The sequence below is a fragment of the Suricata suricatta genome, chromosome 5 (assembly GCF_006229205.1).
Source record: "Suricata suricatta isolate VVHF042 chromosome 5, meerkat_22Aug2017_6uvM2_HiC, whole genome shotgun sequence".
NCBI lineage: Eukaryota > Metazoa > Chordata > Mammalia > Carnivora > Herpestidae > Suricata > Suricata suricatta.
This window is the reverse complement of record NC_043704.1, coordinates 47,387,088-47,413,745: the sequence shown is the minus strand read 5'-3', so window position 1 is coordinate 47,413,745 and position 26,658 is coordinate 47,387,088. Positions and strand designations below refer to the sequence as shown.

The 26,658-nt window shown below is 40.5% G+C and overlaps 1 protein-coding gene across 1 annotated transcript in view; it reads right to left on the bottom strand.

Moving 5' to 3' along the window:
- Nucleotides 1-19,418, bottom strand: part of COL8A1 (collagen type VIII alpha 1 chain) — a 542,567-nt gene extending 523,149 nt beyond the window's left edge. The window contains exon 1 of the mRNA XM_029939185.1: nucleotides 19,373-19,418. The gene's annotated coding sequence lies outside the window, so the exon portion shown is untranslated. The remainder of the gene's footprint in view (nucleotides 1-19,372) is intronic.
- Between the last annotated feature and the right edge of the window lie 7,240 nt (nucleotides 19,419-26,658).

Here is a 26,658-nt window from a genome sequence, read left to right as displayed (position 1 = left end):
CATATCTGAACTTTGCATAAATATTTAAAGATAAAAATGCAAATGCCAGTGTGGTTAATAACCTAAGGTCACAAGGCCAGCTAGTACCTGAAATGGAACTTCACCTGGTTCTCCGGACCCTAGTGCAGTGCTATTTCCACTCTGCCACTGTCTCACAAGCTCCTTTTTTGGGGGAACATATGAAATTTTATGCTCTGCACATTGATATCTGAAAAGCATTCCAACAGTTTTGGAACTAGACATGCTAATAGCTGTCAGGTGGTATCTAACTGCAGTTCTGATTTGTGTTTCCTTGATGAACCGTAATGTTGAGCTTCTCGTCATGTATGTACTTCTCGGCTATTTGTGCGTGTATCTTCTTTAGTGAAACGTCTATTCAAGTCTTTTAGCCACTAAAATGTTTTTGTTGGTGGTTGTAGTAGTTCTCTAACAATTAACCCTTTGTCAAATATATGATTTACAAATATTTTCTCCCATTCTACAGATTGTCTTTTCACTCTATAGATTTCATCTTTTGATAAACATTATTATTCCTATGTCCTAGACAAACATGTGAACATTTCTGTAGGATGTTTTTGGGGTGTAATTACTATTTCAACTTCTAAAAGCTGAACCAACTCAGACTCTTACCAATAAATGCAGAACCATTCCCCATATCTATTCTCTTGTCAGCACTGCTTATAAGATAGACTTTAAAAATTGGCATACACATTGAAAAGTTTATTTTTATACATAGCTACTCTGCTCATATCATGGTTAGCAATTCAACAAAATTTGAGTCAAATCCTGTCCCTTGGAACTTTAACACATACATATAGAAAACGCCTAAATCTCAGAAATTGGTTCTGCCCCCAAACCTAGACTGAAAAATTTTTACTTTCCTTTTACTAAAAGCTCTATAATTAGTTCTTTTACATCAAATGATTTACTTCAATGAATGGTGCCATTTTATAAATTGAGTAAATAAATCCACTTCAATTCATAGCTAGAGAAATTATAGAAGCCAGTATGCCAGATGATTCAGTATGTGCCAAGGATTTAATCTCTTATAGCCCAGAATCCTTTCCTGCTTGCCAGTCCCACTGAAACGCCATAGACTTCCAGTTTCAGGGACTGGAAAGGCCAAGCCAACAGCAATATCTGACATTGGGATGAAGGGCAACAGTGTCCCACAGATTTGGCAGGAGCTGTGTCACTGCTATCGAGATGAGGACCTGGCCCAGAAGGATATTTCCTTCGTGGATATGTTTTTAAAAATAACAATTATAGGAAGATAATAATGGTTTTCCATCCAGAGACCAGAGGGGGACAAAGGCAGTGAGGTTCCCCCCTTCAATCACACTACCTGTGGAAGACCATGTGAGATTCCCACACTGACATCAGGAAGGTTATCGAGAGCCAGGGTGCCCTTACATATTTCCTCTTCGTTCACTGCTACACTTTCCTTACAGAGCACTTGTGACAGAGGAGCCATGCTTGTGGGAGAGCACTTGTCCTGTGTGGGTCTGTGATGCAGCACAAGCACTCCACTGTTCCCAAGGTCCTCTACTGCAGTTTATTCAAAGCTACAGAAGCAGGGCCTGCTTCCATACGGCTTTCCTAGTTTATTGGCTCTGTTTGCTTGTAAAAATATGTTTTCGATTATACTTAAAATATTTGATTCAAATGACTTTGGGAAAAGTCAAGATGTAGTGTTTTTTCTGCCCACATCACATACGTTACGGTTTATCCTGGACTTAAGGTGCAGTGTACTGACGTCAAATGGCTAGTGATGGAACAGGGTCTTGGGAGAAAGGTGAAGAGTAATATTCAGCTATAAATAATAGAATAGTAACAAAAATCAGTGTTTATTCTGGACTTACTGTGAGCATGACAGATTACAGGCATGCCCATAAATGATAAAACTATATGTAAAACCCAAAGGAAAAAATGAGACTGCTTGGAACATAAGATCAAAACAGGAAATATTGGTTTGAGGTGAGCCTCTTTTCCTCAGATATAACTTTCTAGATGTTTTTTTTTCAGTCAGTCATATCTAATTATTTTTCTTTGACAATAATACAAAATTGGAAAGAGCTTTAAAACCACAGGCTCAGTGGGGATCAAGGGGACATTTTTGTTTTTCTCAGAGGAATAATAGCTTACAATGAATTTTTCAGTTATTTATTATTAGCCCTTTGTGCAGGTCACAGACAAGGGAATATTGTTTTATTGAATGTTGGTTAAATGTGCATTAGTCCAGACAGAAAGCATAGATGGATTATACTGGGTTACGCCTCAAACAGGAGGAGGGAGGTCACAGCGACAAGTTAACTGGCACTTATGATTAAAACGCCGTGAAAGCAGCTCCTCCTCCTAGACGGAAGACTCCCACTGGGAGTCTAAGGGCCAATCAAGGACAGCTATGCATTAGCTTATCGTGGATAAAGCAGGGCACAGATGTCCTTCCACATGAGTCATATATCACATGTAGAGCAAGTGGAGGCTCACAGTCCTGAGTCGGCCACCACTGGGGAAGGGTATTTGCTTCCGATTCTTGTTCTCCCTACTCAGCCAGCAATTGTGATTGTCCCCAGTTCACACCTAGAATTGTAAGTTCTGTAACTGGGATGTTGGTTACAAATGTCCATTTCTGGCCCACCCCATGAGATCCTGAGTCAGTAGGGCTGTTCGGTGGGGTGGGGGGTGGCGGTGCGTGTACAATCATGATATAGGTGGTCCCTGGACTGTGCCATGACATACTCTTGGGAAACTGCCCGAGATGAGGATGAGAGAGACTGGCTGGGGACTGTCATGGTCACTTTTTGCTTACAGTACGTTATGGCTAAGGGCCTGTCTTAGACCTTTTATTCCTACCTTACCCTGTTGCTAAAAACTTTCTGATTTCTCACTTCTTTGGCCAGACTTTGACCACTCTCCTTTTCTAAAACTCTGGTTCATCTTTGAATCTGCTACGTTATCTCTTATCTGTGCTTCTCTAGTTATCATTCATGTATCCTTCATTTATTCTTTCATTCAACAAATGTTGGGTATATATACTCCATTTCAGAGTCTGTGCTGGGGACACACTGCTCAGTAAGGCAGACTCAATTCAGGCCATCATGGTATTTATAGACTAGCAGAAGAGACAGTTAATGAAAGAGTCATAGTGAGAGTTAGATGCCATAGAGAAGTGGTGAGGCAATGTGAGAGCTAACAGCAGGGTCAGCTAATCCAGTCCTGGGCACAGAGAAAGCTTCTGGCAATGATTAGGGAGTTTGGAGGTGATGAGAAGGCAGAGTATTTCAGGGAGAAAGACAGAACAGTGTGGATGAAAGCCCTAAAGGATAAGAGCTATGACACTTGACGAAAAAGCTGTGGGGGTGCCTGGATGGCTCAGTCAGTTAAGTTTCCCACTCTCTGTTTCTGCTCAGGTTATAATCTCACTGTTGTGAGGTCAAGTCCCCTGCAGGGAGCTCCACACTGAGCTGCTAAAGATTCGCTCTTTCCCTCTTCCTCTGCCCCTCCCCTGCTCCTGTTCTTTCTCTTTCTCGGGGGGGGGGGGGGGGGGGGGGGGGGGGGGGGGGGATGGGAGAGAGAGAGAGAAAAAACTGACTGTAGAGTGGGCCTGGTGACAGAAGGAGGTATGACAAGGAATGGATCTGGAAAGCTGGGCAGGCCCAGACCATGAGAGACCTTATAAATCCCATGATAGAGTTTAGACTCTAATTTGGGGGCCATGAAATAGCTCTGAAAGATTTTCAACAGGGGTGAGTCACAACCTGGCCTGCCCTGAAGAAGAACCCTACAGCTGCAATAGACCAATGGTGCAGATGATTCAGAGTCAGATCCCCAGAAGGCAGGAGGGGTGGAGAGGAGCTCCCACAAAATATGAGAGAAATGTCTCTTCCACTGTGACAGGAGGGAAGAAGCCAAGGACCGGATGGCCTGCAGGTAAGATGTGTGATGGGTAACAGGATGGTGAGAGTGGTTTTATGGCAACTTCCTCCCAGGGAGAAATGAGTGAATACCCTTGAAATGTCCTTCCAGCACTTTAGGTGATAAGATTCTAGTACTGAGATCATTTCTTCAATTGGGTAATATGTAGGATAAGCTAGGTGCTCAATCTTAGTAGCCAAAGAATGACATTAGCCACTTAAAAATGTACCAAGAGTTACATACATATATATTTCAGATTGTGAATGTACTTTTGTACACTATAACGTGGTATGACTATATTAGATTGCAATAGACTTTAAGAAAGTGGCATCTAAGAAAAAACCAGGACATCTGATCAATGATAGAATGTAATAACCAACTTCAGTATCAGAAATCTCTCAGTGAAGACCTGTAGTGTATCTTCAGCTTTCTGAACCATGTACAACTTTTCCTCCCAAAAAAGGATGGAACCAGCTTTTCTAGGCACAAAGGTACACCATCTTCCAATTTGTCCTAAAAGCAAGTTCAAACTGAGAAACCATCTCAAGGCTTGAATGAGTAAGGCCCGACAAAACAAAAAAAAACCCAATACCAAACCAAACCAAACAAAAACAAAACAAAAACAAAAAATCCACCCAACACAAGATTTCATTGAAAGGCAAAGTTCAGCCTCTTCTGTCAGAAAGTTCTGATAACAGAAAAGGGCTTCAATGGGAAGCATGCCCAAGCGAACTTTTCTAAGACTGGACAGATTTGGAATGTGCTGTTCTTTCTCCTAAAGACGTTTTTCCACTCTTGGCCTTCCAAAACCCAGAGTTCAAAGCTTCACTACTACTTTTTTATGCGGGAGCAAATTGACCACAACACTATTAGAAAAAGACGTGAGTCAGTGTGTTTGGCTCTTTGTTTCTTTGTGGTGATCTTTGGAAAGAAAATATTGTAAGGAAAGAAAAGCAGGGAAAGACTAGTTTGCATCTTTTCCTTGAGGGGTGTTTGCTTAAAAAATAATAACCCCAAATCAGACTATTATTGAGACTTATATTAAGCATTTTCAAATTTTGAAACAGGAACAAAGTCCACCAGACCCTTTGTTTTTCTCATTATACAAATAGATAAATTGAGTCACTGAGCAATGAGGTAATTTCCCTGGTCTCGGCTGCATTAGATGAAAAGAAAGCATGAACTCAAAGTTTTGGATTCCAGGTAACTACTTTGATCATGCTTTTATTGGAAGCTGACAACCAAAAAGTTAATAGCCATTATACTGCATGTTAGGGACATGAGGTTTTCTAGCTTAACATAAATCCTACTTCATATAATTTATATGCATAACTGTGCATGTATGTACTTACACACTCATATATATTAGAATAGCCTCAACCTTCCCAAATCTTTAGAGAATGAGACATTATAGATAATTAAAAATTTCCACAAAGCTGAAATTTTACACCTGTGAGGATCAAAATATATTTGTTTTGACAACATCTATTTAAAATATGAAATTTCTTTAATTCTTAAAAGACACTACTAAATATGCCAATAATTATATTCAGCCATGATTTGGTAATTCCCTCAGAAATTATGGGACTTGACCCCATTACTTTTAATGTTGAAGTCAGTGCTTTTATACATGACACTACAATGGCTTCTCATAGACGATTTAAGAACTTTTGTCTTTTTGCCCCCATAAATAGCATGCATTTTGGCATTAATTAAGAGGGGGTTTCAAAAATACCCTTTAAAAATTAGTCAGGTTTAAAATATGCGTGTCCTTTAAAATCATAAAGTGCAGAAAGTAACCTAAAAAATGATTCCTGTTGATTATCATGGCGTTTCTTATGTCCCTTGTCCTATCACCACCACAAATCTGTTTGCTACAGATTAGTAACAAGATGCTGTGAATGATTCTCTGGGGATAAAATGTCAGTGATGTAGCCGTTAAAGAGGAGAGCTCAGGAATCTGATCTAGTGTTTTTACTTACAGCCCTGTGACTTTGAGTAACTTAGGTAACTCTCTCACATACTTTCCTGTCTATAAAGAAAGTGATTAGGATAAAATGCAATAATATAAAAAAAAAAAGCTTTAGCATTCTGTTTGGCATGGAGTAAATCCTCAATACACATTAATGCTATAACTGTTGAATATCTTATTTGAATTCTATCTTCTCAAAAAGCACATTCTCAGTCATTTAATCCTTTTTGCTAACTCTTTCAAATCATTCTACTTTCCCTCGCTGCAGTTTCTGCTTTATGCTGCCAGGGTGATCTGGATGTGATCCTGTTAAGGCTCAGCCTGAATTAGTAGAATAAAGAGGACTTCAGGAGTAGGATGATCCAGGTTCATACTCTCGCTCCAACATTCACTATCTAAATAATGTGAAATTTACTTAATCTAAGGCTCCACTGTCTCCTGTGTAAAATGTAGATAAAGTCATCCTCTAATTCAAACGAACAAAGGTATATAAAACACACCATAAACTGTAAATTTCTCTACAAAGTTTATTATTGTCACTATCAATGTCTTCATTTTTAAAAGTTCCCCATTAATATACTAACACTTTTGCTGATGTGGTGATCATGAATTCTATTTTCTAGAAATAAGGTACTAAGCCTCTCCAATGTTTTTGCTCCGCTGAAAAGGAGTCATGGATTCTTTCTTTAGCCACTGGCTCACGTCTGCAGATGAGAATTGTATTTATATGTATTCAAATGTGATTTAAACACATGGTGATTCTTTTATGACTAAATATAAAAAATTTACAAGTTAAATGTTATTGCTATCTTTACCGTTTACTTTAGAGCTTGCTCATGCTACAATTTGTAAATACTTTACAAGGCAGGGGAAAATACACACCCATAATTATTTCTTGATGTTGTCTGGCTCATGATAGCTGGGTAAATTCTTTTATTTTATTATTTAAAAAAAAATTTTCATTGAAAGTTTTTCCAGTCACTCCAGATAAACTTAGCTGTAAATGGAAAAGACACAGCTGACCGCTCTGGCTTCCTGAGCGTGTCTTCTCCCCTGGTCCCACGCACCCCTGAGTCAGAAGGAAGGCGTGCGGTGTGGCCCACCTCCGAAATCATTAAACGTCTCCTGTAAACTGTTGCTGTTAAAGACTCAATCTGGTTTAGTTTCTGAAGCCTTATTAATAAGTTAGAATCTAATCTGCAGCCAGACTGTTTGATCACTTTGCTCTTGGCTTTGGCAGCCACTGGACTTTATTGCATGGCTGGCCTGTTGGCATGATGAGTCCTGCAGGGCCGCTGGTAAGCCAGCAAGTGCCAGGGGCACATCACTGTCAAATTCCAAAGACACATGACCTCCCTTGACCTTCTCATAGAGGGTTTAGCCTTCTTCAAAGAACCTCAGGGTGTTCACTAGAAATAGAGACAAAAATGCCCTGAGAAAATCTATGATCTAGAACTACCTTCAGAAAGCCATGGGGTTTCAGGGAAAGATAAAAGCAAAAGTCTAATACTTCACTTGTTTCAGATACCCTGGGAGTTCTTTCTTTGTAGAATTGTCATATTAATAACTGAAGCATTTCTTTCTTTTTTTTTCTAATGTTTTATTTATTTTTGATACAGAGAGAGACAGAGCATGAGAGGGGGAGGGGCAGAGAGAGAAGGAGACACAGAACCAGAAGCAGGCTCCGGGCTCCGAGCTAGTTGTCAGCACAGCGCCCGACGCGGGGCTCGAACCCACGAACGTGAGATCTGACCCGAGCTGAAGTCGGAGGCTTAGCCGACTGAGCCACGCAGGCGCCCCAAAAACTGAAGCATTTCTATGTGCAGGTATTTAAAACATGTTTTTCTGACAAAAGGGAAAAGAGAAGAGATGGAAATGAATGATGGAGATTTCTCTTGGAGAGATTCAGTTCAAATCAGTCTTTATCTCATTTTGTTTGTATAGCGATAAAGGATCCAGAGAGTGGTACAGTGTCATTCCGTGCGAGCTTAAGCCATTAAAAAAAGGAAATACCATCTGTAGTATTTTATTAAAATTATATATGTGAAGAAGAGGACTTCTCTAAGATGGTAGAACAGTTAGAGGCAGGCATGCTAGTCAAGTAATGCACCAAACACAAAATTTAAAGAGCATTGCTACAGGCATGGCATTCCCCTGGGATACGTAAAAGCTCTTACTCATTTTTTTTAGTAGTTTATATGCTCATAAAGGGATACAAGACATAGCCAATTAAGATTTAAATATTCTGTCTAGTCCAATAGAGTAGGCACTATCCACATGTGGCTATTTGATTTTAAATTAAAAGAGATTATAATAAGGAGCACCTGGATGGCTCAATCAGTTAAGTGTCTGACTCTTGATTTCAGCTCAGGTCATGATCCCAGAGTTTGTGAGCTTGAGCCCTGTGTTGGGCTGTACTGACAGCAGGGAGCCTGCTTGGGATTCTCTTGCTCCCTCTCTGCCCCTCCCCACTCGAGCGTGTAGTCTCTCTCTCTCTCTCGCTCTCTCCCTGTCTCTCAAAATAAATAAATAAACTTAAAAAAATAAAGAGATTACAATATAATAAAATTTTAAAATTCAGTATCTCAGTTACACTAGCCACATCTCAAGTACTCAGTTGCCATTATGTGGTTAGTGGCTATCATGTTGGGTGGCTCAGATACAGCACATTTTCATCACTACAGAAAATTCTAGCAGATGGCTCCAATGTCTTCAATACAGTGTACAGACAACACGTTAAGTGACATTTATAGTATGTGCTTGTCAGTTGAGAAGGATCAACGTAGGCTGTAATATTTGCGAAGACTTTAAAAAGACCTGGAATTTATGGTTACTTTGGCAAGTGTAAAGAACAGTGGGAGACATTCAGTAGAGAAAAGGAAAGAGAATGTTTGGGTGAATAATAGCCCTTGTGGCTTAGGTCAAATTCCTGCTATAGCCTGGAGAGAGATGAAGATGGAAGCATGGATTAGGTTGAGAGAGACCGAGAGATACCTGACTGGCAAATTCAGGTGTTTGTTCCATGTTTCAGAACGTCACTCATACTTTTGCGCAGAGTACTGACAGTCTTGGGACAGTGGCACCACCCAACAAGTAATTTTTCCTTAAATAATTTCCTATATGGAAGGGCAATATTTAATATTAGCATACAGATGGGAATTCATCTTGTGCCCCATGGTTACCTCCAGTGGTGCAACACTGTATGCAAATGCCTAACACTAGTAACACTATATGTGTGTGCACCAGGTGTGAATGAACTGAGATAAAACTGTGTTTTCTTGGAACAATCTGTAAGGATATTAAGGGGCTTCCGATTCACTATAACTGTATTTTATTCCCACATCTCTCTTTTCTTTCCTCTTGTTCATATTTATTAGGTTCCTATTATGTGTTAAGTATCGAGGGTGCAGAGATAAACAAGACCTGAATCCTTCTTCAAGGAGCTCACTGTCCTGCACAGAAAACAAGCCAGTGCTGTTGTGGAGTGGCCATGGCCATGGTGGGACTGTGCACGGAGTACCAGGGAGTGTGGGGGAGGTGTGCATGCAGCCTGGGGCAGGCAGGCTGCAGTCTTCTCAAAGCAGAAGATACCTGATCTGAATCTTGGAGGAAAGTACAGATTAATTCCGGAGATTTAATGGGGACTACTACATTCAGAGAGGGAAGATCAAGTACAACACCAAAAAAGTATGCAGAATGTGATCATTTGGAAAGAACAACCCCCTGTTTCTTCCTTTGTCTTTGGCATAACACAAAGGAAGGGCTTGAGGTATACTTATTTCTATATACACCCTTACTGCAGGTTAAGGAGCAGGTGTAGACAATATAGACATTTTTCTAGGTGATTCACATGGCTGAGGTGATCATTTAAGTTGTCTTGACTCTCGTCAGCTGGCTATGGATGACAATAAAAGTAATGCTAAAGAGAAAGATCTGATGAGCCAGATTCAAGTTTGTTTAATGTGCCATAATGCCTTTGTGCTGTCTGTTTCTCATATAATCATGGGAATTTCTACTGCCTTAGGAATGACATGCTAGGTTGTCACTCTTTCTCCCAGACTGATGCCAAGCAAGTTGGGATCACTTGGGGAGAATTATGGAGAAACCTTAGCCCTTAAAAACTACTCTAGGGAGAAATGATTGCACGTGTTTGTGTGTGTGTGTGTGTGTGTGTGTGTGTGTGTGTGTGTGTGTATGTGTGTGTATGTGTTTGGTTTTTCTAGTTACACAGCCCTTACTTTTTTGGCTCCAAAACGACAGCATGCTTTCAGGAAAAAATACAGAAAAGAAAAAGAAATTAAAATCACAGTATTAAACAAGAAACAGAGCCAGTCGGCAGTGTCTAGGAACAGAGCCACTGGAATTCTCTCACTTTCTTTATGAGTCAGAGGCATTGTCACAGGGAATTGATGTTTTTTCTCCCTTTTATTAACGCTAGGAGACACCATGAAAGGCAGTGTGGAGGAGCAGGAAGACTGAACTTTGGCATGTGACCTCAATGGGAATACTGACTCTGCTACTTCCTACCGTGTGACCTAGGGCAAGTTGTTTGACCAAGTAGAGGCTCTGTTTCTCTCATCTTTAAATTGAGAATGATCATGCTGCTCTTGTAGGGATGATTGAAGGAATAGAGATAACAATGTCTGATCCTAGTAGACGCTTAGTAAATAGTATCTAGTATTGTAACTACAAATGACAAGCTTGAGTTGTTCCTTTGGGTGACCATGAACTACTCATTTTCTTAAAGGAGAGTATGCTCCATTCTGACACTTATAGGATACTGGACTTCAGGTATTATTTTGGGAAGGGGAAAGAGAATTTGTAAAGTAGGGCCCTAAAAGAAACAGGGAATTTGTTAGGGGTCAGAGGTCTGAGTGTCATCAATAAACCAAGAAATCCCTGATATAGCAAGATATATGAGAATATCAGTAAGTGTGATCTTACTACAGGAGTTAGCTCGCTATTTATGGTAAGAAAGTAAATGCTCAAGGAAGAAGTTTGGCTAATGATCTTGGTTATTCATAGTGGTTAAGGTAAAACAATGATCTGATCAGAGATTGAGCTAATTAATGAAATTATGTAGGCTTTTTGTTTACCAAACTTACTGCTTACTGATGATCATTTCTTTGTTTATAACACAATATCTAGACAATGAGAAAGAAAAGAGAAGACAGAGATTACTTCAATCTGTCCAGTCTTCCTCCCTCCTTCCCTTCCTCCTACCTTGTCTTCCTTTCTGCTTTCCTTCCTATCATCTATCTATCTTCCTAGATTTTCAAAATACTTAAATTATTCTGGCATTTCTGCTATTACTTTTATTATGAAGAACTGAGCCACTGAACAAAGACATGTTCACCTTCTCCTTTTGTTCCTTTTTCATCTGGGTTTGGAAATTACACTGGGATTGTTTCTTACTTTACGGTTTGACATCGTACATAATCTGTACTAATATTCAATGTGTATTACATAATGACTAGGAACACTGAATTTATCATGTCCCAGTAGATCTTGAAACAAGGAAGTAGGACAGTGATTCCTAAACTGTTCCCAAGTTGTTCCACAGAATATTGGTCCCAAGAGCTCTCAGGGTGGGAAGGTTTGTCAGAAAATAAGGCACACTGTTAACTGCAACATTTTTGAAAAATGAAAATATAATTAGCATGTTAAGGTCTTTGCGAAGTCTTGCTGTGAACAAAACTAATCATATTATTTCACTGTTTATATAATGTAATTGCTCATAGAAAATTTTTCTGTATAAACACATAATAATATCTGAGGTACTACTGTTTCTGAAACACTTTAGAAAATGAAGAAGTAACATTCAGGTTTTATATAACATAATTATTGAAAATATCACCTTTCTTTAGCTAAAATAGAATTTTAAAACCACAAAAACTCTTTCGTGTGTGGAGAATTAGCTTTTAATGATGTTAAAATATGGACAAATGAACATAGAGGCCTTTTGAGATTCTTAAGCCATTCATTAGTTGTTTCTTTTTCCTTTTCTACTTACCCTTGACCTTGTCTGGATTTTTGACACACGAGGAATTGTCCTTGCTACATCTTGGAAGGTTATGTGCTTATTTGGAATTTTATTCCATTTTGACCTGATTTTGCATAAATACCATGAGCCATTACCAGGTGTTGTGAGTATAATCCATCCACTATATAAGTAACAGTAACAATGTATGCTTAATAGTATCATTCTGCAAAATAATTGGCAAGACCTAAAATGTCTCTAAATAAAGACAGTGATTATTTGAAAATTTCTCTTCTATTTAAGATAAATAAATTAAGGCACAGAGATAATTAATGACTTTCTACAGATCCTAGAAAGAGTCAAGGTGTTTTTGAGATTAAAACACAAGATTTTCTCAAATGGGGGCTTCTTAGGCTATGTATACACAAACTTTATAGGTTCATCTCCACCGACATCAGAAATAGACTTAGAAAGAGGACTGCTCTGTATTCTTGTGAATGTCATAAGTTTTAAAAAGCAAGCAGCCCTTCTCTGGTGTGCCAGGGATTTTTCTTTTATGGTCCTAATTGATCTCTATCCCCCAAAGGGTTCTGAATTATGCAAGTGTCTCAAGTCCTAACAAGCCATCCCCAACAGCTGTGCAATGGAAATGTTCAACACAAAGGTATTCACTTCAGTCTAGGAGGCCGTGGCTGCTCCCTGGAGAGACCGGATCCAGGAGCGCAGGTTCTGGGACATCTCGGAGAAACCTATTGGGCCCATATCTGCCTCCTTCTTTCTCCAGGCTCCCTTCCCGCTCTTGTTGACAGGAGGGTCTAGTCAGGCAGGATACCAGGAGACCTGTCCTTTAAAACTCATGAAATCCTCTCGGCGCTTGAGCCTCTGCCCTCCTCTCCCTGCCCTCCCCCAGCTGCCAGGGTTTCTTTCTCCCTGAGTTGAGCATCTAGTCTGGAGCATTTAGTCTTGGCTGGTGGTGGCCTTGGAAAGAACATTTTCTAAGATTGCTTTGGTTTTCTTTCAAATAAACCTCTACAAGCCTGGACATTTCTGGCATTGTTGAAAGGCAGGTGATTTATTCCTAGAGGCTTAAATTGGTATTTTTTTTTTCAAAAAGAAAACCAACAATGTGATACACTCCTATTGTACATTTTAGCCACTGGTAACAAAGGACACCTGGCTCTGTCTTTTATCAGAAAAATTCAAATCTAAAGGCCCCCTCTAGGAACAAGTCAGGTTTTTTGAGACACTCAGCCCCGTGGCTCCCTCTACTGGTCAATGACTTTCCTCTCCACTCTTGAACCAGAAGGAATTGGAATAAACTGGGAGCTAGAAGGGGAACTAGACATGTTGTTAAATAAGAATTATGGGTCCAATAGCATATTTTTGCTAAAGGTCTCTTTTTATCTCTTATCTTTCCAACCTCACTTTTGGCCACCTAAGCCACAAAGTCTTCACTCTCCTCAGCATTTCCCTTCATGTAGGTCTTGGCCTTATCTTTCATCTGCCTTTTAACAAGAGGCCACTTGTCTGGATTTAAGGCACTGATGAACACCATGATCTCTGGCCTTGAAGACTAGTTAATCGCTAAGTAAAGATCTTTAAAGAAATATAATGATGTACAGTCATCACTTTGAATGTATGAACCAAGTTTAGGTTTATCTTTAGAGTTCACATGGCATGATAGTTGGAGGAGCATACAAAATGGATTAACTGCTGCCAGGATGTCTTCCTGCTGCCCCAGGACAATGCTCTTCAACCAGATCTTAGGATTCTGTGTCCTCCTACTGAATTGAAGGCAGTTGTGACTTACCCACTCAGTTGTGGGGTAGCATAATTTCTGCATAAGACGGCCGTAGTTGCCCTAGTACATGAAACCTGAATTATGAAGGTCATTGGCCCAGACTTTCATAAAAACAGCTGTTTTATCTAGCTAACAGAGAGGACTGGAGAAGCGCCCCAACAGGCTGGACACATTTTATTTCCCAGAAAAGCCAACAGCTGACACCCACACCCAGGCCTATTCAGTTTGAGTTGGAAAAGTAGCACATGAAGTGATTGTCTTTAATCTCAGTACATCAAATGATGCCAATGCCTAAATATCCTGTGATGTAAACACATCAATAGAGAGCTTAAGAGACCCAGTCTTCAAGAGATTTACTTAAAAGAATGTTTTCATGATGATGCTTAGTCATAAACTATATAAATTTTAATGTACAATAAATCAATTTCAGAAACAAAAGTACTATTTCAAAGATATGCAAACAATTGTCAGGCTTTAGAGAAAAGTGAAGAAGCATCTGGGGTAACATCTGTCCACTTATTCAGAGCAAATTGTTTCCAGAAATAATACAAGAATATTCTTTTCTACCTTCTTCATTTTCTATAGTGGATTAACTTTATGTATCACCAAAAATTGTATTGTTATCTTAGCAAAGAACATTGGGATGACTTGAGTTATCCATGGAGTTAGTATGCAGGGTCAGTCAAGTCAGAGGTCAGATGAGGCTCTTTTCCCAGTGGAAGTTCAGTCAAGGGTTAGTAAGAATCTTAGTAAGTTGTTATACTTGTAAAGCTTTTACCCATGTGAGTCAGTCTTCAAATGGCATTATACTGAAAGGGGCCTGACCTAAATAGGATTTTTATCTCCCAAACATTTGATAGGCTTTTGGTTGAGACACACTAAAAATCTCTTCTCTAGCACCTCAACTCTATGGAGTTTCTCCCTCTTCTGTCTAAGAGGGAACAAGCCCTCCCATCAACACTATCCTGTCTCCACACTCTTGGCCCCTTCACCCCTCTCCTCTGACACATTTCACGCCTGCACCACTCAATCCATTTGTCCCTCAAAGTCTCCTTTGATTGTTCTTTATGCATATTTTGCCTTTTTTGTCATTAAAAACCTGGGAAGGTGTAAGGTTGCTATACTATATTGGCAACACAATGTGTATTGGATGGGAGAAGAAGGTTATGCTATAAACCATCATAAAAGAAAACATTTGTTCTGTCACAGAAATGTTGGAACCAGATTTGAAGACATCCTAAATACATACTGTATGGGGAAGACACACTGCAGTTATCCAAGATAGAGCACAAAGCCCTGGTTCTGCTACACACATCTGGGTGACCTTGGCCATGACATCAACCTCTCTGACTTTTTCTATAAAATTTGCTTTAGTTAAAATTAGCTCCAAAGATCCTTCCAGCATTTATATTCTGTGTTTCTCTAAATAAGTTTAGTACCCAAGAAATTGGAATAAGGACTAGATAAAGTGTTTTGAAACTTCACTTCAGAGGGCCTGTTGGAGGCAAGTAGCAATTTTAAATTAGCGTTCTTCTAGATAGATAAATTAAGGTTGACAAAAATGTAACCTTTTTATTTGTTGGAGTGAAAATTTACAGCCTGTTTAAGAGAAGTATGAGACTTTGGGTAATAAGAAAAGCCACAAGTATGAGTGGTACTCAAGAAACTTGATCTGTAATAATTGAAAAGAGATTTCTTCCACTGAAAGAAAAAGGGGGTAGCACAGGGGGCCATGTATGCATTTGCAAATCCCATGCTGAGGAGAAAAGGGCAGTTTTCATTTTCTAGTAAAAACTATGGAAGTGAACCCAAAATTAATAGAGGAGATTGAAGGTGAACCATCAGGTATCTTCTAGTATTTTATATAATCAGCTATAGGGGCTGTGTGTTGCTTTAGCCATTATGCTACACTGAGCAGTTAGAATTCATTATTATTTTAGCTGATTACTCTCTAATCAGTTTTGGGAAACATTTTTGTTTCAGTCACTTCAGTTTGATTCCATGCAATTTCAATGGCTTTGTGGATTTGCGTACACAGGGCCCCCAGATTATAGACATTCCAACCTTGTGTGACTCCCTTTAACCCCCATCCTGCAAATCCATTTGCATGAGGATAGAGTCTAAAAAGCCTCCTTCCTCAAACAGCAAACAATTGCCAAAGCCGAATGCCTGATTAGTGCCTTCTCCGTTGGTGCTGAAAAGCGGTTAATTTTCTTCCCATTCCTCCCTCCTTGCCTCTCTGGAAAGGGCAAGTTTAGCATAGCTCTCATTTAGCATTGTGGGGTGTAAATTGCTGTTAATGACTGCCAGGTCATTGGAAGATCTTTCTCATTATATCCTTAGCATTTTGTAACCACTTGTGAGCTGATCTTTTATTATTATTATTTTTTATGTTCTACATGCTTTGGGTAGTAAGAGGTCCATTTCACAAAATGCTAAAGTAAAACATTCTCTAAATTCCAAAGAGCATTCATTCTCCCCTTGTCCTCCTCCTCTCCTCTCCTTGTTTTTCTTTTCACTGATAATTAGAACAATGCACCTTTCCGAAGACTCTAGTCTCAAGATCGGTACCTTCTTTAAATTATGCATATGTATGTTTATGAAGACTTGATGGAAGAGAAGGAAGTTAAGGCATGAAAAAAGGCTTGGTTTTCAGAGGATTACAGGGAGGACCAGAAGTTGGGAAATAAGTCTGCATCTCAATCACTATGCAAGTTGCCATACCAATGTGGGTGACCATAGATAAGAAGGAGTAAATTGCTGCTTCTAACTTCTCACTTGCAAATAATTACCCACATTGGGCCCTTTGGGAGACTCAGGGGTAGGTTTGTTGATGTGAACCACCTATTAAATGTTCTGAGGGTTTTTATACCTACAAATATAATTTTTAAAACTGTAACTGGCAAAGTCCTAGGGGTTGTAATGTGAGGTAGACCTGAAGTCATTTGGGTCTTTAGAACTGGGCTATTCTACTCTGTTAGCGTAGGGCACAAGAGAGATGGATCTTAGCGTATTAGTGGAAATATGCTTATTGATTTAAGACAGAACCAAGGTCAGATATGACTATTTGCTCTTCTGCATCTCTTCATATTCCATATAAATAAAGGCAGAAAGAAGCTGCATTTGTAACAGATGCTGCTCTTTCTCTTCTCCTAGGGCACTTCCTAGGAGATACTTCTCCTGGCTTCCCTTTTGACCCTCATCCCCATTCTCTCTTTGATTTTCATGGGTACGAATGGAAATAAAGTGGGATATACTTTCTGGTCATTGAAAGAATATTGTTTTGTAATTGTGAGACTTGGAAAAGATTTCAAATGTGTATTTCCCTAGGTGTAGCAGGCCCTTGAAATCAGCAGAACACCTTCTCTGTGTCTCTAGTGAAACAGGTAATGCTCATTTTTTTCTTTTTTGAGAAACATTAAAGGAGTTGGTCAAGCCAGCTCGATTGGTGTCAGATGGGGATGGTCATGAAACCAATTTAGAAGCAGCTATAAAACAGCATAGAGAAAAGACTCATGTGAAGTCTCCATATTCTGTGCAAAGGAGACACATTGGGGTAATTACATGAAACCCAACACTGATTTTTCTAAGGACTTAAGAAGTGTCATCTTGTCTGATGTGTACCTGCAGGGAAAGAATCACTTTAGGGGTCCAGGAAAGGGCCCTGGGAAAGTGAGGTCATGGGCGAGCTACATGAGCTTACCCAGTTATTTAGGGTATTGAACTTGATGGCACATGGAGAAGGCAGTGATTGTTAAATGGTTCGTAGCTGGCAGAGTGGATTAGCTGCCAGGAAAAGCAGAAGCAAACTCTGGGAGAACACTTTTCATCCCCAAATTTAGGAATAACAGGAGCTCTTTTACAACGGGAGCACTTTTTTTTCTTCTCCCAGAAAAGATAACTTCCTTCAAGGGAAATCTGGTGAATGAAGTCGTGCATTTTCACCTTTGTGAAGATGGGTGTGAGTCTGGCACAACCATAAAAAAAGAATTAACTTGGACATGTCACACACTTGGTTTGGCCTTGTCCCATACCTGTGCTCTTGTCATGGCTGATTACCCACTTACATCAGATATGAAGCAAGCAGTCTGCACCGTGGCTGGGGATGAAAGGTATTTTACTGTGCTCAGGTCACACACTATCTCAGCCCTTGGTAATTTTATATCAATTTCTTAAGGAAACCACACTCCTTGCAATAATTTTTTCCAATGAAGCAAAATTTTACAGGACAGAAAGGTTTATATGTAACTCTTTCATTTGGATAACAGCACTGAATTCCCTCCCTGCCAAACAGAATTTTAATATATCTTTATTATTTCTTTTGATATGCAAATGATACAGAGAAAAGCTTTGAAGCATCCTCAGTTAAACCTCTGATGATTCTACTTTCTTTAATAGTGAAGAATTATTTACAGCTCTGGTAACTTCCACTTTTAAGTGAAACAATATAAACAAACCAAAAAGGAAAAAAAAAATGAAGCTTTTCCTCTTTTACTTTAAGAACCTTAAGGGCTGAAAATAGTGGTTTGGTTTCCCGACCAAACCTTTGGTTTGCCTTCTCTAAGCGGTCTTGTGCAGTTAATTCCCCAGAGGAAATATTTGAAGAGGGTGTTTCTCCCACATGAGAGAGTTTCATCCCACACAGCTCACAGATTTTGATGGCAAACTTCAGGGACCAAGTGTCTGGTTTTACAGAAGTAGTTGTGGAGTTACTCACAGAAGCTCTCACAGGTGCATGGTACTCATTCTCTGACCTCAGAAACAGGAAGGCTTAACAGTCTTCAACTACTGGATAGTTCTGAGAATCGGGTCCTAATCAGGTCCATTTTAATTTACTAGACGAGGGAAATGAGGGTGGCAAGCAGGGTTCAAACTTCCAAAGTCTTCAAGCTGATCTTTTTTATTTTATTTATTTATTTTTTTTACAACCGTCTGGTGTACACAGAAGAACTGTATAATCTGGCCTGTATTTTTCTCTTGCTGTGAAACTTATTGAAACGCTTTATGTTTAGGTGTATGTATAGAAATTCATGAAGTTCTTTTATATACTTTCTGGGCTTCAACACCATTCTCATTTTAGAAAGTCTTGAAAAGATAGCTTTGTGAGAGCACATTTTGCCCCAGCTTGTAAATTTGGATTTGTTCTTTCCTATCTACCAGCCACCTGACTACTGTCCCTGTGCAAAGGGCACCCGTTCACATCATTTTTTCCAAGCACTTAAACCTGGAAAGATACTTCTTAAAGGACTCACAGAAGCTGTCTTAGGGGGTTTGGAAAACATCGCAAAATTGTTAGCAGACCTTTTGACTGCTATTTTTAGGAAACTAATTGTGTTCTTCTAAAGTACGTTTTTGACAATGGGTCAGTTTTCCTTGCCCCCACTAATACATGAAATATTTACAATGTAAAACGTAAAACACTCCAAACAGATACATTTTAACTTCAGCAACAGTCAGCAAATGGGGAAAAGTGATTTAAAAAGAGGTTTGTGCTGCTGTTTCTTGCCCAAAATGAACTTTTATTTTACCGTTCAAACAGAAGTTTGTTTTCAAACCAGTTGCTAGTTAAAGGAGCAGCTGATCTGGCGTCCATAAGAATCAGGTCGAACCAAACAGTAAGCACGCTGCCCAGAGGAGACCTTTTTTCCCACCCCCGCAGCAACCCTCATTGAGTCTGATGCCTGCAGAAGTGTTCTCTTACCTTGAGCACGTAAGATCCAGGAGAGAGGCTCGGGCTCCCACCGGAGAGGACCGGGAAAGGGCTCTGATCCGCGGCTGGTAACATGCACTTGGCTTTTATGGGCAGGTGGGAGGAGCTGCTTCTCATAGTAGGTGGGCAGGAAAGGAGCGGCGGGCGGGCAGCCCCGGGTGGAGCTGGACACTCTTCTCTGGGGAGGGGCGGAGAAGGCAGAGCATGAGCCCGAAGGAGGGAGGAGAGACGGGGAGGGAGGGGGGTGTCGAAGCGGTGGAAGGAATGGAAACGGGAGAGGGAGGGGGAAACAGAAAGAAAAAAGAGAGAGAGAGAACGAAGGGAAATAGAAAAGGGGATGTAGATCACCGAGGGGAAAAAGGTTGGGGAGAAAATGAATAGGAGACACAGAGAGACAAACGAGTGAGATCTGGAAGGAAAGGGGAATTGAATTATTTTGTTTTTGTATGACTTTTTTTTTTTCTTAAGAGGGGAGTTGTAGGTGACTGTTGTGACTAAAGGTAGTTTCTGGAATTGGAAACACTAAATAACGGTTCAGTAAAACGGAAGGGGTCTTGAGCGAGGCCAAGGAAGGGAAGCCGGGTGTCCGAAGAGCACAGCCCAAGCGCCGGCGGACGCCCACCCGGCCGGGCGCAGAGCTCAGCGCTGGGTGCGCAGCGGGCGCCCGCAGCCCGGGTGGGTCCCGCCTGCCCGGGGGTGAACTTGCCCTCCATTCCTCACTCCCGCCAGTGCTTATTTGACAAGAAAGGTCTCCCTGTGCTGCCGGCACTAGGCATCATCCCGAGGCCCCTCTTGAGACTTCGGCAGCATTAAGGTAAATCCAGGAAAGGTTCGGGAGGATCAGCTGAGATTGGCTTGTGGGAAGAGGAACCTCAAACCCAGTCTCGGTCCTCCAACATCTGCTTATGTAACAGGATTTCAGGACTCTGCCCTCTGGTTATTTTCGGTATTAAAAAAAAACTCTCTTTTCTAACAATTGGAAAACGTCTTGGTGCTATAGCTCACTCTCTGTCTTAAACCATCAGAGAGGATTCAACCAGCAAACGGCAGAAGGAACAGGCTGAAATTCTTAAGAAATACATTCAGAGAAAGAAAAACAAGCTTCTTTAGCTGCTGAGTGGTGACTCACTTCCCAGGTCAAGCTCGACTTTTTGCCACCAAAGGAATTAAAACATTTTAAAAGAGTGAACCTGAACCTGAAGGATAGGGGTGCTGGTGCGGGGGGGGGGGCGGCGGTAAGCGGGCTGGGAAGAATAAGGGGACATTACTGAACAGGTCTCTACGTAAATTATCTACATACGTGTGTATACATAGAAGGATAACTTGATTCAGTGTTCACCACAACCTTATGAGGTAAGTATTGTGAAGTTCGTTTTTTTGAAGAAGGGAATCTTAAAGGGGTGAAGCAATTAGCTGAAACTAACAAGATGAATGGGGAATCACAACTAGTGAGCTTGCAAAGCGTGTGCACCCTGTGCAGGAGGCTGTCCTGTAAAACACCTAGCCTGGTCTCAGGTTAGATCCTGATGTCTCTGGGGATTCCCAGGTTCCAAGAGAAGGAAAAATGATGGCCAAGAGCTGGATTTCTTACACTAGGTACTATGACATCTTGGGCTGGGTAATTCTTTGTTGTGGGGACTTCTGTGCTCTGCACAATGTTGAGCAGCCTCTCTGGTCTCTACCCACCAGATGCCAGTATCACTCTCCTTCCTACATGGAATACCAAAAATGTCACGGCACTTAGTTAAAGACCCCTGTGGGGTAGGGGCAAAATTCTCTCCTCCCTGTAAGAACCATTGGTCTAAAGAAGGTCACACCGATAAAAAAAGGATTAAAAAAATCCATTAGGAAAATACCCAATAGTGGCATTTGGGTAGCAATAATACTAGTTGTCATATGTGCTAACTTTTTGCTGGGCCTAGTTTTTTACATATTTATTTCTCCATCTGTCTGCCTCTGGAGCCCAAAGCGTTGATTGCTTTATTTGTAACTAAGGTTATTCTCCTTTGGATACATGTGAAAATCAGTGAAGGAGAAGGCCATGTGCCTGGGTGTGAGGGAGGATTAGTGATATAGGAGATGAAAAATTTGAAGTTTATCATAAACAAATTTGACATTGGAACAATTATTCCAAATGTTATGATTTTTTGGACATTGCTTATTTAATATTTATAATTTTTAATCTCTATCCCCCACTATTTTATACTACATTCAGTAACTTTTTAGCTGCAAATAAATTGTATCTAGTTAACTAGCTAGCAGAAAATAAGTACTCAATGGATACATATCATAAAGTTAAATAAATGACACTATTGAGAACTGACACATAGAGAATGGACAGTATTTATTAGTTTAATGAATGAAAAAAAGAATTAATGAATGCTTAGAAAGCTAGAGTTTTCACATTAACTTTCATACCTACTCGTTCTTTGGTTGACTCTTTTCTCATCTTCTGTAACTCAGTTTTCCTCTTCCCAAATAGTATGTTTGTCTTTTGAGGATGTGACCAAGCCCATGAAATTCAGTCTATGACATGAATAACCTTTGTTACTGGCCCTAGAAAGAGCACTGCATGACACTGCTGGGCGGACCCTTGGAATCAGATGTGATTTTATAGGCCGGGTACCACTTCTGGCACCTTTTAACTTAGCCAAGAAATGTTTTCTGGGCAAACTACACAGGACCCAGTTAGAGGAGCATCTATGTGGTTAACATGTTAGTAAATATCCTCATTAGATTACAGCAAATCATCTTTTCAATCCCGGTTTTATACCTTCCAAATATTCCAGTTCCATTCCAGAGTTGTGAAAAATAGAAACAAAAGGCAAGAAAAGCAAGGAAAAATTGATGGCTGTATTTTTCTTTTCCTTTTTTCTTCTTTCACTCACTCCTTTCAAACCGGAATATGCAGCCAACATAACAAAAGGGCTCCTTTCATTTTGCTTGGATGGTGCTAATGATTAGTTCATGTCTCTAGTTCACACTTGCCTGAATCTGATTCAGTAGCAGATCTGGAAAACAAGTAAGGAATCCAGGAATGCGATCCCTTTGCTCGTTCTTAGCATGCCCTTCTAGAATCTCTCTGAAGGTGACTGAGGTTTGAAATGACCTAGTTTGGTCTTTTGTGGAAAGAAAGGAATCCAATGACAACACACTAGATGCTCTGAAGTTTCCATTGTGTGGATAATATAATAACAGCTCCAGATTATTACCTTATTTTAAAGAGCTTTGAATATGGAACCCCTCTTTTTTTTTGCTTATTTAGAAATAATAATTAACAAATATTAATTAAGAATGGATACCAGACGGTGTTGGATATTTGAAGCAGAGGAAAATAAGAATGTAGATCTGTTCTCATGGAGGAAAAAAAAGAAACAGCATGAAATCCTGTTAGCTGGGTAGCAGAGAGACTTCAGGAGGAGCTGGCATTGAGCTCAGCCATGGAAAGTAGCATTTGGATACGCGCATGATGAACAGGAGGGCGAGGAAGGGGATGTGTTCAGTCGAGGAAGGTACAGGGGTGTTTGGGGGATAGTGAATTGGCCGCATGACTAAAGAGAAGGGTCTATGTAGAAGAATACTGAGGTGAAGAAACAGGATGAGAGGTGGGACCTGCCTGCGGAGGGCCTTATATGTCACCTCAGTAGTCTGAACTGTAGTAGTAGTCGGCATTGTCATCGTCATCATCATTGTCATAGCTGTAGGCCATGAGAAGTCATTGAACACTTTTGAGCAGTACAGTGGCATGATGGAAATGGCATATTCTTAAGATTTCACTTTTCTTTGAAGTGGATCTTTATAGTAGCTTTGCAGATAAATGTGTGTGGTATTAGAGTCTAGGGCCATTAGCATACTTAAAGAAAACGGAGTGTCTTTGTCCTATGGACTTGGAGGCCTGTGTGAGGTGGCAGAAAGATTGGTGACATTGTTTCTCTTGGTGCCCTGTGTGGTTGTAAGGAGAGAGAAAGGCTGGACCCTCCCAGAGTATGTCCCGGATGACAGATGGGATTCATGTGAATGGTGGTGTCTGCTCTGTGTGTCAAGGGAGCCTGACTCTTCTTTCCCTGTGGCAGCTTTGAGGTTATCAAAAAGTATCTACTCCCAGATAATAGTCTGACGAACGAGACCACTGAGTTTTCACGGGCTCCTGGAGTAGAAAGCAATGGAACCTAGCATTAAAATCTATACCTTCATATGGATGCTTTTACACAGCTAACTTTCAATTATTTTACATATGTTACCCTCGGCAAATTTCAGCCTCTGATTCTTTCTGACACTCCAACGTGCTTCAGAATGCAAATGAACATGGCTTTTAGTCTAAGCTAAAATCATTGACAATTTGAAGTTTGAAGTATAGACATTTGCTCTCCATCTATCAAATGATCTATTGGTTAGTCAGCCTGAGCTTGTTTTAAGTATCACTAAATATGATCTTGGCCTGTAAGGCACTCACAATTGCCAGCTCTCCCAGGGCATTTAAAATAGGGTTTTATTTACAAAAATTGAAAAGGCTCACAGCACAGAAGAAAGGCACACCTCTCCTGCATTCCAAAGGAAGGCTGGATTCTGTGAGTCACTGTTTTCCTTGTTGGCCCAGATGGTACAGAACTGACTTGGGTGATCCTACAGATGGCTGCCTCACAGCTCCTGCTGGCTTTGTAAAGAGCACTGCACAGAGAGTCAGGAAATCTGGGGTTTAGTCCCAGCTAGGCCACTAACTGCCTGTGACAACTTGGGGCTGACGCTTTATCCTTTTTGGGTTTAGTGCCCGTACATAATATAAGAAGGCTTAACCAGACCTTCTCTAAACTTCCTTCTGCCCTTCGGTTGCCTACTTTGTGCCAGTCAGTAGAAGATCCTCTTACTCTTCCCACATGAAGTCAACTCTACATTCAGACATGCACATGTTCCACCTTGGGCTGGGAGTAAGAGCTCAGAATGCGTTAGTCTGGTGTTTGCGCAAGGGGAGTACACCCCAACGTCAAAGCTTGTCTGTATTCTAAATGCAGAATCCCAAAGTGGAGTGTTCTACTATTACTTGGCTAGCTCTTAACTGTCCGAACTGCCACTTTAAGTTACCCAGAGGTCTCCTGCGTTTAGCTGTCGGCCTTTAAACCTTGAAGCCCTTTAACTCTCTTTCTCTGAATCAAGTAGTAATTCTCGTTTCGCTTGGTGGAAATGGGACCACAGCACACCTATTCCTGGCTTCTGAAACCTCTATCCATTGTACCAGATTTACCTGATATCCAGATTAATCTATTTGATTTCCTAAGAAGCGCTCTACTCATCTCCCATTGTAAATTCCTTCCTCTCCCCAGCCCCTTAACTCTTTATTATTTTAATGAGAAAAAGTTTGGTTGCCCTTTTCAATATAGTCTAAATTGCTATAGCTCCTTTAGTTTCCCAGATTATTAGATTTTTTTTTGGTCTCTGAGGCTTTTTCTGGCCCTTACCTTTCCCATATCCAGTGACAACTAGAGTCACTCTTCTTTTTTTTAATTGTTGATTTTTTAAATGCTCATTTTTAAAAGAGGGAGAGAAAGAGAGCAAGCAGAAGGTGGGCAGAGGGAGGAGACAGAGGCTCTGCGCCGAAGCAGGCTCTGCGCTGACAGCTGCGAGCTCCATGAGGCACTTGAATCCACAAACCACAAGACACAAGATCGTGATCTGAGCCGAAATGAAGAGTCCGACGCTTTATAGACTAAGTACCCAGGTGGCCCATTCTATTCTCTTTTTATACTTTAAAAAATTTGGGTTCACCTGGGTGCTTCAGTTGGTTAAGCGTCCAGCTTCAGCTCAGATCATGATCTCGTGGTTCATGGGTTTCAGCCCTACATTGGGCTTTATACTGTCAGCGTGAAGCCTGCTTTGGATCCTGGCTCCTCCTCCCTCTGCCCCTCCCCTGCTTGCTCTCTCTCTCTCTCCCTCTCTCAAAAATAAATACAAATTGAAAAAATTAAAAAAAAATCATCGTAGGAATTCTCTCATGAAGAGTGGGTAATACAGTCAAGGGACTTCTTCTTACTCAGGAGTGGAAGAGTGAAGGCCTTCCAGGGCGCTAGCAAAACTAGGTAGGTTCTCTCTCACTTGTGCCGCCTTCGACTCTATCTGCAGCTGGGAATTGTCTTGATCCTATGACTCCCTTGCTAAATAATTCTTAACCTCTGCTTTATCTCCATTCTTTCTGATTGTGGTTTACTCTCTTAGGTCCTTGTTAGTATTTACCTCCTGTTTAACTATAATATATCCTATATTTTCTGCTCAGAGTTATGCCTGAAAATGTTTATCTGAGAGGACAGATCTAGCACGTGTCCTGACCTTAGACAACCATGTCCTGTCCGCAGATCACCTTGCATGTGGCCCTGAAAGCAGTCGCCCTACGTCTAGCAGTGATTATATCATGCCTTCTTGCTGACACCTTTGCTGGTAGCACATTACTTGATTTGTAAAAAAAAAAAAAAAAAAATCTGAATTTGTATTTTGGCATTCCTCCATGAATCAAGTCCAGTTTTCATCCAATCCCACTCACATACCTTATGCTTCCGTCAGGGGACACCATTTGCTGTTCACAATGTCTGTGCCTTCGACTCTTCATCTCTTACAGGGTGGTGGGTGTAGCTCCTAATGCCAGATTCAACTATGGACATGTGCTCATATCCTTTATTATTTCAATACCATCTTCTTCAGGAAATGTTTTCTCCTTTTCTGAAGTTCTAAGGGAAGTCAGTGCTTCTCTTACGACATTTTTTGCTACTAGTAGTTTATACATGTGCCGCCTCTCTTCTCCCTAACCACTGCTTTCTCCTTAAAGGTTTAACGCCTTTTCTTGATGCTTGGCCTAGCGTAGAATAGATGGTCAGTATGTATTTGTGGATTGTAGAATTTTTTTAAAAAATAGATTATTAAATATCCTATTTTTCTCTATATGTAGCCCCTTACATTTAGCTTAAAAACCAACCAACCAACAAGCAAAACAGCAACAAAACATTAAGAGCTGCTGGTATATTTCTGGCAGTATTATAGAAGCTGAAGTCCCAGAGATCTATGGTTTGGTTCCCATTTTTGAGGAATTTAAACAGTCTTGCATGGGAGACAGATAAATAGATAATTTTTATTCAACAGGGCCAGTTTTATGGGTGAAATAAGACTGGGGTCTATGATGGGAGCTCAGAGGTTTTTGCTCATTTAAGAGAGTTCTGGAATGGTTACTCAGAATGCTAAATGTAGGTCAGAAGATGGCATCAAGAAACATACAAAAAAGAAAAGGTTAGTTCTTC